The 10,666-nt window shown below is 39.7% G+C and overlaps 1 pseudogene; it reads right to left on the bottom strand.

Annotated features, from left to right (window-relative positions):
- Positions 1–5,656: 5,656 nt before the first annotated feature.
- Positions 5,657–10,666, bottom strand: part of LOC101583450 — a 20,963-nt pseudogene continuing 15,953 nt past the window's right edge.

The following is a 10,666-nucleotide window of genomic DNA, read 5'->3' as shown; positions in this document are numbered from 1 at the left end:
AGATCAGACTCGTAGTGACCCGCCTGTCTACAGCCTCCCAAGTGCTGGGATTATAAGCGCGCCACCACGCTCAGTCTCAATTGTAATCTCAGTATGCCCTGGGGGTGGGGCCAGCATGGTAGGCCTTAAGATCGAACCCTCAGCGCCTGTGCCTGCTTGCAGGTGCTTTAATCCACTGAGCTATAGAGCAGGCTCTTGTCTTTTATTCTTATGCACCATCTGTGACAACCAGCATATGACCAGTGTGTCCAGAAAGTACCATCATGAAGGACAGTTGGAAGAGGAGAGGAATAGTGGTTTACAAAATAATAGAAGACCAGTGCCAGAGGAGGAGCCAGAACATCTTTGCTCTGTCCTACGCAAGACAACCTGTGAGATCTTTTACCTACTACCAAAGAAGGTTATCAGGATAATTGGCCCTGTACTTAGCTGTCCAACCATGTTGCAGGCTCAGGCTTTTTAAGCTATAGAAAGCCACATCAAATATAAGCTTGCAAGAATCAATAGATGATTTAAAAAGCATTGTGATGATTTAATGAACCAATCGCACTGCTGCTTATATAATTTGATAAATGCTTATAATTTATATCACTTGGTTTGTTTATAGGAAAATGTGGGAAAATTTGAAAATACATTTTAAAATTATATGTAGATTTATAGGTTAATTATTTTGCCATACTGATTGCTTAATGGTTTGAATGTCACCCCTGGGTTTTCTTTCAAGTTAAGCATTGGCATTATTGTTAGGACTGGAATGTTAAATAAGAGAAATAATTGCTTATCACCATCAACTATTATTGCCTAAGTGTGAATTAATCTCTACATTAGCCAGGCTTTTAACAAGGTCCTGAGGGACTCAGCCCAAGAATAAGCAAGTTTTGAGTGTAGTAGAGACAAGGAGAGGGGGGTGAATCTTGGGCTAGTGGGCATGCGTGAACAGGCTGGACCAAGAGCGGCAGGGCAAACATGGAGCCCAGAAACACGCAGGCTGGGACCAGTGAGAGCTCAACTTGGGATGACAGCCTGGGTAGACTTACTCTGCATTGTTGACAGATTAAAATGCTTTCTGTTTAGTTGCATCAAGTTCCAATTCAATAACATTCCTCACAGAGGAGGAAAGGTCCTTCTAATGACAGGGAAGTTGGGTTTTGTGCCCAGCTCCCCCTGAGTGGGAGTACTCAAACTACAGCCCCACCCCCCATATTTGCAATTTGTATTCTTTGGTTTCAGTTATCTAACATCACAGTGTTCTCAAACTACTAAATAAAAAAGTTCGTAAATTAACAAGTTATTTATTTAAACACATTTTATTGTAGTTTACTATTATAATCATTCTATTTTATTTTTACTTATTTCTGTCGATAATTTTCTGTGTCTTATTTACATTAAATAGGGAAGTAGAGCATGCACATCTTTTTCCATGGAACTGCCTTGCTTTGTACCCTGTTCTTGCTGTTTTAATTAGGGCCTAAAAACTCAGTGGCTTAGCACAGTGGTATTAGCCACTTCAGCTGCAGTCTACAAGTCATCTACTTCTCTGTAAGTAATCCCTAATAAACTCCTTCGTCATCCACAACTGAATTTCTCAGAGTTGTTCTTTGGCCTGTTGGCTCCTTCCCACTTTACAGAACATGTCATCTATAGCCGTCTTTGCATCTTTCTGGCAGTTTCTCGTCTACATCTAAATCCAGGAGCTTTTGATGACTGAGGTATACTGTGAATATCCTATGACAGAGGTAATGACAATGGTGGTGGTGTGACAATACACTGAGAGGGAGCCTGGTAGTCACTTGTTTCAGAGCTTTCCTTAACTTGATTGACTGACTCTTAGCACCAAAGGAGTAGGCACTACTACTAAGCTTATCTTGCATAGGAGCTACCTAAGGCCCAAGACTAGTTAATACTTTTGCTGAGATTTAGATAACACTGGACTGACCTCAGAGCCCACTGTAAACTGAAGCTAATCAAAGTACAATCTTTGAATCTGCAGCTTGGGAGCCTCATGGAAGACTTCAGATCCCCAATTCAAACTGCGCAAACAGCATCACCTTGGAGGGTCCCCAGAAAGTGGAGCTGAACGTGTGCCCCAGGGGATTCCCAGTATGGGGCCGTCCACTGCATTGGTGGCTGGGTCCATGTTGAGTCTGTGTCCCGTGATGCTGACCTTGCTTTCTCAAGTGTAGCCTACAGGCGACAAATTCTTCCGTCAGGACAAAGGGAATGACCTAAAGCCTTGGAGGTGGGAAGGTGGGGGTTTTCAGTCTAACAGTGCTTCTCAAACTCAAAAGACTGAGTGTTGATTAGTTGGCCTAACACATCAAATTCAGCTACCTCTTTATAGATAGAGCAAAAAAGAGCAGAATTAAATACTTAGAAAATTATTGTAAGTTCTGTTTATAGTTATTATCGTTATTGACCTCCTGACCACGAGAGGACAAAACTTAAAATCATCCTCTCCTTCACTATTTTGAAACTCTGTTTGGCAGCCTTCTGCTACCTTGTGCTCCATGATAAGTGCTGTCAGCATCGACTCACTGGCAGTGTGCCCGTGTTGAGCACTTTGGTGCTCACTGAAACATAGTACCTGATGCCCACAATTTAAAGGAGGCTCACACATCAAATCTGTGCTCAGCCTGCTATAAGGCAGAAATGGCACGGCAGAGGGCCACAGCGGAGGACAGCCATCTGCCTCCTACTGGCCAGGACACAGGGATAAAAGTCAGGGATGAGGAAACACCCTCTAGGCCACACCGCAAGGAGCCCAAATCCAACCAGGCCCCACTTCCTAAGAGCAGTTCAGCTGCAGCACCCTGATAATCCAATCACCCTCCACTTATATAAGTATTTAGGGGACATATTAGATCTATGCCATAGCAGTGCCCATGTGGTTTTTAAAAATATATTCCTTCTACTTTATTTTTAGCTTTATGCTGCATGTACTAGATTGTGTCTCCCTTGAGGTCTCACCAAAAATTAGAGTATATCTCTGTAATTGTTTGCAGAAAGTCACATAAATAATAAATAAAATAACGTGACTAAAATACACCTGATACACACATTAAAGTGATGGTTTCTTTTAAGAGAAAAAAAGTCTTCTCTTCTCTGTTACCTTGATGACAGAATGAATGAATTAGGCTGGAGAGAAGTGACCACAGGCCACGGCAAGGCAGGAAAATAGAAAGGGCTGCGGGCAGGTGAACTTTCTTTTTCAGAAATGAATAGGGCCTATTAGATATGACAAAGTCATTTTCAAACCCATTTATAAACCTCCTAAGAGGGAGTTGTGGCAGCACATCTATTTTCATTTCTAATTCGAGGCATATTTTCTGAACAAGAGTCTAATAACTCAACATGTGGTGTTAGCAGTTTTGATTCTCGGTGTGCTAGAAAACATTACCATCAAACCCCAAACGTCGTGAAGTCCCCGGCTGAGGAGAAGAATCTCACATACTGCCTCTGAGGCTAGTTTATGCCAGTAGTTATTATTTAACTGAGAATGAGTAGACAGTGTTGAGATGATGACTTTGTAATATTTTAGGACTTCACTACTTTATCATTCACTACATACCACTACTGTACCAAAGATACAGAATAGCAATTATGGAATTGAAGAAAATGCACTAGAGCAGATAAATATTTGGTGTCAAAGGCACAAATATTTGATTACTTGAAATTAGAATCGCAGTATGTCAAAAGTGGAAGATAGCATAGGAATGATGCTATTTACGTATATTTCAGATAGGTGAAATAGGTGGAAAAGTTAATGCACTAATGTTTCCTGCTTATTCACAAAGGTAGGATATGAAGAATCTGATTTGCAGATAAAAATATTTGAGTCACAGGCATATCAATGATAATTAAAGTGATAATACCATTATGTTGCTGTTATTAGTAGTTTCCATTAAAAAATTTACTTGTGAACATACAAAATTAAAATCATAAATAGAATTTTCACAAAAGTGAGGGTTATTATGTTCATAAATATACAAGGTTCTTCTGTGTCAGGAGAACCCTCACTAACAAGCTACAGAAACATGGATGAAGAGGTTGCCTAGCAACATGTTCGGACAGAGCTCAATTCACGAGGCATGCATGCGTGAGTGAGCCATGTGGTAGGCTGAGGTGATGGATAATGTGGTTCACTGGCGTGTGCTTCTGTGGAGAAACCTACAGAAAACATTCTGCTGTTACTTTGGCTAAGAGCATGCAAGACTGGTCCTCCTGCCATCCCACTGGAGCCAGCAATAGATGTGCCGGTGTTATTTGATTTGACTTCATCCACAGGAGAGAGAAAGTATAAAACAAAACAGAATCAAAAATAATGCCTGAAGCCATGCCAACATTTAAGAGATGGAAGAAGCATCACCAATCAATAGCAGCTTTCTGATTATCAGTTCTCTTCTGTCAGACCTGCATCATGGTGACAGAAGCGTGTCAGTAATTACAATCTGTACTTAATGTACTAGTTTATATTTTTATATTTGCAATAACTTGCTTTATTTATATAAATTGGTGAAAATCATATATTCAGTATGCCCAACACTGAACAGCATGATTCTTCTCATCTTTCATGAATGTCTAATTGCTGTAGGCAGCTAAGTTAGATAGAAATATTACAGGCAGTCAGACTGGGTCAGGCTCTCAAAGAGACAAGATGGAAGACAGGGTGACTTTGCAACTTGGAAGAGACAGACACTCCTGTAAGGACCACATCTCAAGACAAAGACAAAAGAGAAAACACAGCTACATATTTTCCTAGGGATGGGCATCAGGGATTGATATTCTAAATAGGTATCAATCACCTTGAAAGAGCCCAAATGAGTCACTAGCCCAACCCCCAACAGGAAGAGATCCTGTCCCATATTCATGCCCACTTGCTACATGAACTGCTTCCCCATTTGATTCCAATTTTACCTGAGCAGTGGTGCTTGTAATCTCATTGGTTGACCATAGTTTTGTCCTACCTCATGCCCACTTAAACAAGTCCCTATGTCTTCTCACCACCTTAGATCTGCCTCACCATATGGTTTCCCTCTATACAAGTCCCTGTAAGAGACAACCTCCCAAGGACAACCAACTTGGGTCCCCCTCCTGTCTCTCTTTCAGACAAGAGTTTTTTTTTTTTCCCCTCAATAAATATATTCTGTTCATAATCTCCATTTGTCCCTAAAATTCATTCTTTGGTTTTAAAGAACACGAACTCATCCCAAGCACCTTTTAGGTTGGGAGACCAGATTTTCTCCCTGTGTCATTGGTCAGTTCCCTGTATCATAATGACTGATACATTTTTACCTTTTTCTCCTTAACAAGGGCGGTTAGCTACAACAGTAGAATTTTCTAAAATATTCTGCAGTTTCCATGACCTTTCATTTGAAAATACAGTACACTCCAACAAATATCTTAAAAGAGAGAAATAAGCGGAGAACATAGAGATATCCTTTATTACAGTATACTGTTTTTAATGATTATACCACTATCTATATTTATTTATTCCTAATTAAATTCAATTTTAACTACCTGATTCTGAGTTTGAGGTAGCTTCCTAATGGTTCTTTTGCTAGCAAAATGGTATGTTTCTGAAGTGTTCAATCAGAGAAGGGAATACAGTACTATTTATATTGTTTCCTCACTGGACATAAAAACTTTAAAAAGTCAACTATTTTTTACTCATAAAAATCAGTTCTTTTGTGAGCATGGACACAATACCTGGAATTTGTTCCTTTGCATGAAAAGTAGAATTAAAGGAAAAGGACTCAAACTTTGTTGCTACCTTCTGGTTAACCCAAGTAAGAATGTGCATAAGCTCCAGTTTATGTCGGATACTTCCAGCATAGCGCACATTGGCTAATGAACCAGGATCTCTCTTTTGAATTTCTCCAGGAATAGTGATCTGGTGTGTGGAATATTCGTACAGAAAATTGGCCTCTACTGTATTTTCTGGCATGCCATGCCATCATCAAAACCACTGTCTGTCTCAATGGCACAGTCTAGTTCAGTAGCCCGGAACGCCTGAATAATGAAAAATTTGGGTTTTCCAACTAGATTTCTACAAAGATTGTCCCTGACTTAGTTACTCTTCTCTCGTTGCTGGGACAAATACCCGACACTCAAAATGAAGGAAGGAAAGGTTTATTTAGCTCACAGTTACTGGAGGTTTTAGTCCATACTCATCTGGGTCCAAGGCGGAGCAGCACACAGCAGAAAGCAACCTTTCATGGTGGCAGCAAAGAGCAAGAGCGCAAGGGAAAAGTAGCAGCAGCTCAAGCAGCTAGCTTCTCTTCCCACCTTACATTGTAATGCAAATTATCTGCCCCAGGGTAGGGGAAGTACTCACACCTATGGGTACTTCCCAGTATTTACCCACCTATGGGTAATCCCAGCAATACTAAGACCCATAATCCCAGCCTTGGATCACACATAATCCCAGTGGATCATGAGTTAACACAAACTCTAGAAGTCCTCACCCCATGACTGCATGAGGCTTTGGGGGGACAACTAGACACAAACCATAACAGTCCCTGAAGAACTTTGTTAATCTATTCAGGTCAACAGGTCCATTGTGGGCTGGCCAAATAGCTCAAAGGATTAAAGCACCTGCAAGTAGGCTCAGGGCCTGGGAGTTGAATCCCGCGGCCCACAGTGCTGGCCCCATCTGCAGGGCACACTGAGATGGCAATTGAGACTGGGCATGGTGGTGCGCACCTGTAATCCCAGCTCTTGGGAGGCTGTAAACAGGCAGATCACAATGAGTCCAATCTAGTAGTGAGACCCTGAACACCCTGTAGACCCTTCCCTAAAATACAGGGGAAAAAAGGTCCGTTTGTTCCAAAAATCATTCCTTCTTCACCATGGCTTAGAACTGGACAAATAAAGCTGCTCCTTTTGCTGTGACCTTCCTTGGAAACGTTGTACAACAATTCCATAGTTTCTTTGCTAGGAAGATCGTTTTTATTTCTCACTTCATATTTCAAATTCATAACTGTTTCTCCGATGTTTGCGGCCTCTACATCTGTACCAGATCGAGCTGTCATTACAGTACTTTCATGAACATCCTTCGTGTTAATTATTAAACCTCAACCCATTTCAGGTTAATTCATTTTGTGTCTATCATCAAAGAATATCCCGGAGTCTACTGATTTGCTTCCATGCATGATCTTTGTTTCTAAATTTTTATTAGACTGTGTATCCACTGAGTTTATTCTCTGTGGTTACTTTTCTTAACTTTCAGCTTCACAAGGTACAGCATGGTTTCCCCACAGTATACTATTAAAATGCCTCTATTCTGTATAATATACTAATTCTATATATATACTAAGTCTAGAAAGGCACTGTTTGAAGCAGATACGCTATTTGGGTTTTAAGGAATCCACTGAGGGTTGTGGCATATATCCTTCATTGGAAATGATATCTTGCACTGACATCAAAATACTCTTACTCTTTACCATTTGAGCAGTTTCAAAACTGTAAATATGGCCAGAAAAATACTGAAGAATATATAACATCTACTGAAGTTTGATGATAATATTTTCAATTCTCTGGGGAAATTAAACGTGTCTTGGTTCAGCACATGCAGTACACACAAGGACAATTGAATATTTCATCCTCAAATGCATTGAGTCTCTTAGGGCTGGAAAGCCAGTGCTATGAAAGTCACCTATCAACCAAAGATCACTATTGTCTAGCACAACATAGGATAATCAGCTTGTGCTCATGATTTCTGATGACTCAAAATGAGATAAATAGATATTAGGCAGAAAAATAGGGACCTGGCCATTTTCAAGTCATTTTTTATTCATTCTCTGGCTTGAAAAATTTATTTGCAGAATAAGAAAAAGATGAATTTTTTAGATTATGAACTTTGAAGCCAGGAATGGTGATGCATGCCTGTAATTCCAGCATTTGAGGGTTGAGGCAGGAAGATCATTGTGAGTTTGAGATAAGTGAGCTCAAGGCCAGCAGGAACTACATAGTAAGCTCCGGTCCCAAAAGGAAAACAAAAAATAAAAAAATCCCCCCAAAACAAAAAAATCCCTCCAAAAAACAGATTATGAAATTTGGAGCTGTGCATGGTGGTACATGCCTATAATTTAGCCCTCAGCGGTCTGAGTCAAGAAGACCATTGTAAGTCAAAGACCAACCTGGGCTATACAGTGAGCTCAAGTCTAGCCTGAATTGCATAGTGAAACCTCTTCTCAAAAATGACCAATAAATAAATAAATAAATAAAAAGATAGATTATGAAATTTGATTGTATGTTCATTTTATTTTTTACACAAGATATGTTATCAGTAAAACTTTAGGCTTACTCTCCTAACTGTAAAATAGAAATTAATAGTGTTAATATCAGAGTTTTATAAAGATTGTTGATTATTAACATTGAATATTTATACAGAATTTGGAACTAAGAATCTCATAAATAGTTATTACATAATTTATCAACTGAGCTTACCTATGGATGACAGTAGTGGAAAGAATGAAAGAGAGTAGTTATTTTGGGACCTGTTATTATTGGAGCTACAAAAATAAACTTCACTCTGAAGAGAGGTGAATGCTGACCAGCTGGATACTTACCAGCAAGTTTTCTTTTTATGGACTTTACAAAAATAAAATGGTCAGTTGCTTTCTACCACAGAGGTAAAGACAGCACAATTGTTGTTCCAGCCTGACAGAATTGGCCTAGGTCTACCCTCTAATTGTGAGGTGGGGTATATTTGTCAAAAGCATTACTAGAATGCAAAACTGAGATATGTCAGTAGATAAATGGATTGCTTTAATGTCTATTATCTCAATTTTTAAACTTTCTATTGTTTTGAAACACCAGGGAGGAAACTGGATGAAGGAATCATGGTGCCTCTTGTTGTTATGCCTTGGAGTTACATGAGATATATAATTAACTCAATACAAATACAGTGAAAAATGGCCAAAGCACTACATTTAGCTCCTCATCTTCCAGAACTTTCACTTTTCTATTTTCTATTTTCTCTTCCCCGAAATCAACATAGTAGTTAACATTTGGGAATCTTGAAGAAAGGCGTCACTCTATTGATAAAAGAATAGCACATGTAAACATTCTACTTTTACTCACTACTTGTCACAGAGGCTGGTTTAAATGCATTGCTGTGAATGAATTGTTTAGTTTAAAAAAAACACTATGCGATAAATAATAATATTCACAACTCTAAGAAACTTTAGGTAGTTGAGGTCTAGAGAATGTCACAGTTTGTCCAAGGTTCCATGGAGAGAAACACTTCTTCTTATCTTTGATGTGGGTATCTCATTCCTTCCCTAGTGTATCTGAGTAGAATTCTATCTTTCTACTATCAAGAGACTTAAGTGAGCCAATTTTGAATTCTTTCCTTTGGAGAGATGAATCAACCCAGGTTTTCCTGAGTGATTCACTCCTGAACTTATCTTTTCAGTACTTTAACAGGAGGAAACTAAACTTCCAAATTTTTAACTGTAAATATCACTCCCTACTTCTTTACAGCTATACTCAGTACTCTTCTATTTTGGCACAATGTATCATCATCAATTTAAGCCAAAGTCTTTGAGGGCCAAAGATGTGCCAGGGGCTGAGCCAGACACACAGAGGTGCAGCGGAGCATGCAGCAGAGCCATGCCAGTAAGAGACAGCCCTCAGCTTGCTGAAGCAGTTTCAAGCCCTGCTCTGCAAATCCCTAGCTGTGTGACATCACTGCACAAAGCTAATATAAACAAAGTTTGAGCTCAGTATGTGGACAGGAGGTTGGCATTCACAAAGTTCATCCTCACAATTCTTGACAATTTCATGATTGTAATTACCCCAGCTAGTGTCAGTTTCATTAAGACCTGGTGATAAGCTCCAGTGAATGCATTTAGCAAGAGAACTGCCTTACATACCCTCATAGACATATACGCCTTCTGTCTATCTCCATGCAAGAGGTACTAACTGCTAGCTGTAACAAATTCAAGCCCAGTAGTCTCCAGATTAGGTACCTTCCTCAGCTGCAGCATATTTCCTTGCCACAGTCACACTTGTCCTGTGTCTGTTATCATCCAGTAATTGATGAGGCAGATTACCAGGTCCCTGTCACTTAAGACCAAAACCTGTACATCATGGTCCACTTGGTTGGCATCTTCATGGGACACCTTCTTCCCAAGCCTGCTTCCACTTCACTCTTTCACAGGGGTGATTCCTAACAAGTATTTTCACATCTGGAATTCATTACAGCGTATGTTTCTGGAGAACTCACCTGTAGCATGCAGCTTGCAATCAGCAGACAAAATCAACTTCAGAGATAAGTAAAGAGAAATTAACCTTGGTGGGGTCTCAATATAAGAATACTAGCAGCACCTACATTACCCTGACACACTTTGCTTCCACGTATATGGAGCTGCAAGACGACGGAATCTCAGCAGGGAAGCTGCTTAGCCAAGAAGACAAGGGCAATTCAAGCCAGCTTCAAATGCTGTGCCTTTTCTGATAGTCAATATTATTTTGTAATTATAAAGTGCTCTTTTAAAATTATCCAAAATACATCCCATTTGAGAATGCTTATTCATGGTTTATAAAATTGGTTTCTTGTTTTTTCACTCTCCTCTAAAATTATAGCTTCACCCTGTCACTTCCAGTTCTCTCTCTCTCTCTCTCTCTCTCTCTCTCTCTCTCTCTCTCTCTCTCTCTCTCT

This window comes from Octodon degus, unplaced genomic scaffold (genome assembly GCF_000260255.1).
Source record: "Octodon degus isolate 3935 unplaced genomic scaffold, OctDeg1.0 scaffold00014, whole genome shotgun sequence".
NCBI classification, from domain to species: domain Eukaryota; kingdom Metazoa; phylum Chordata; class Mammalia; order Rodentia; family Octodontidae; genus Octodon; species Octodon degus.
Note: the sequence above shows the minus strand (reverse complement) of the source record. Positions and strands in the feature narration are given on the sequence as shown.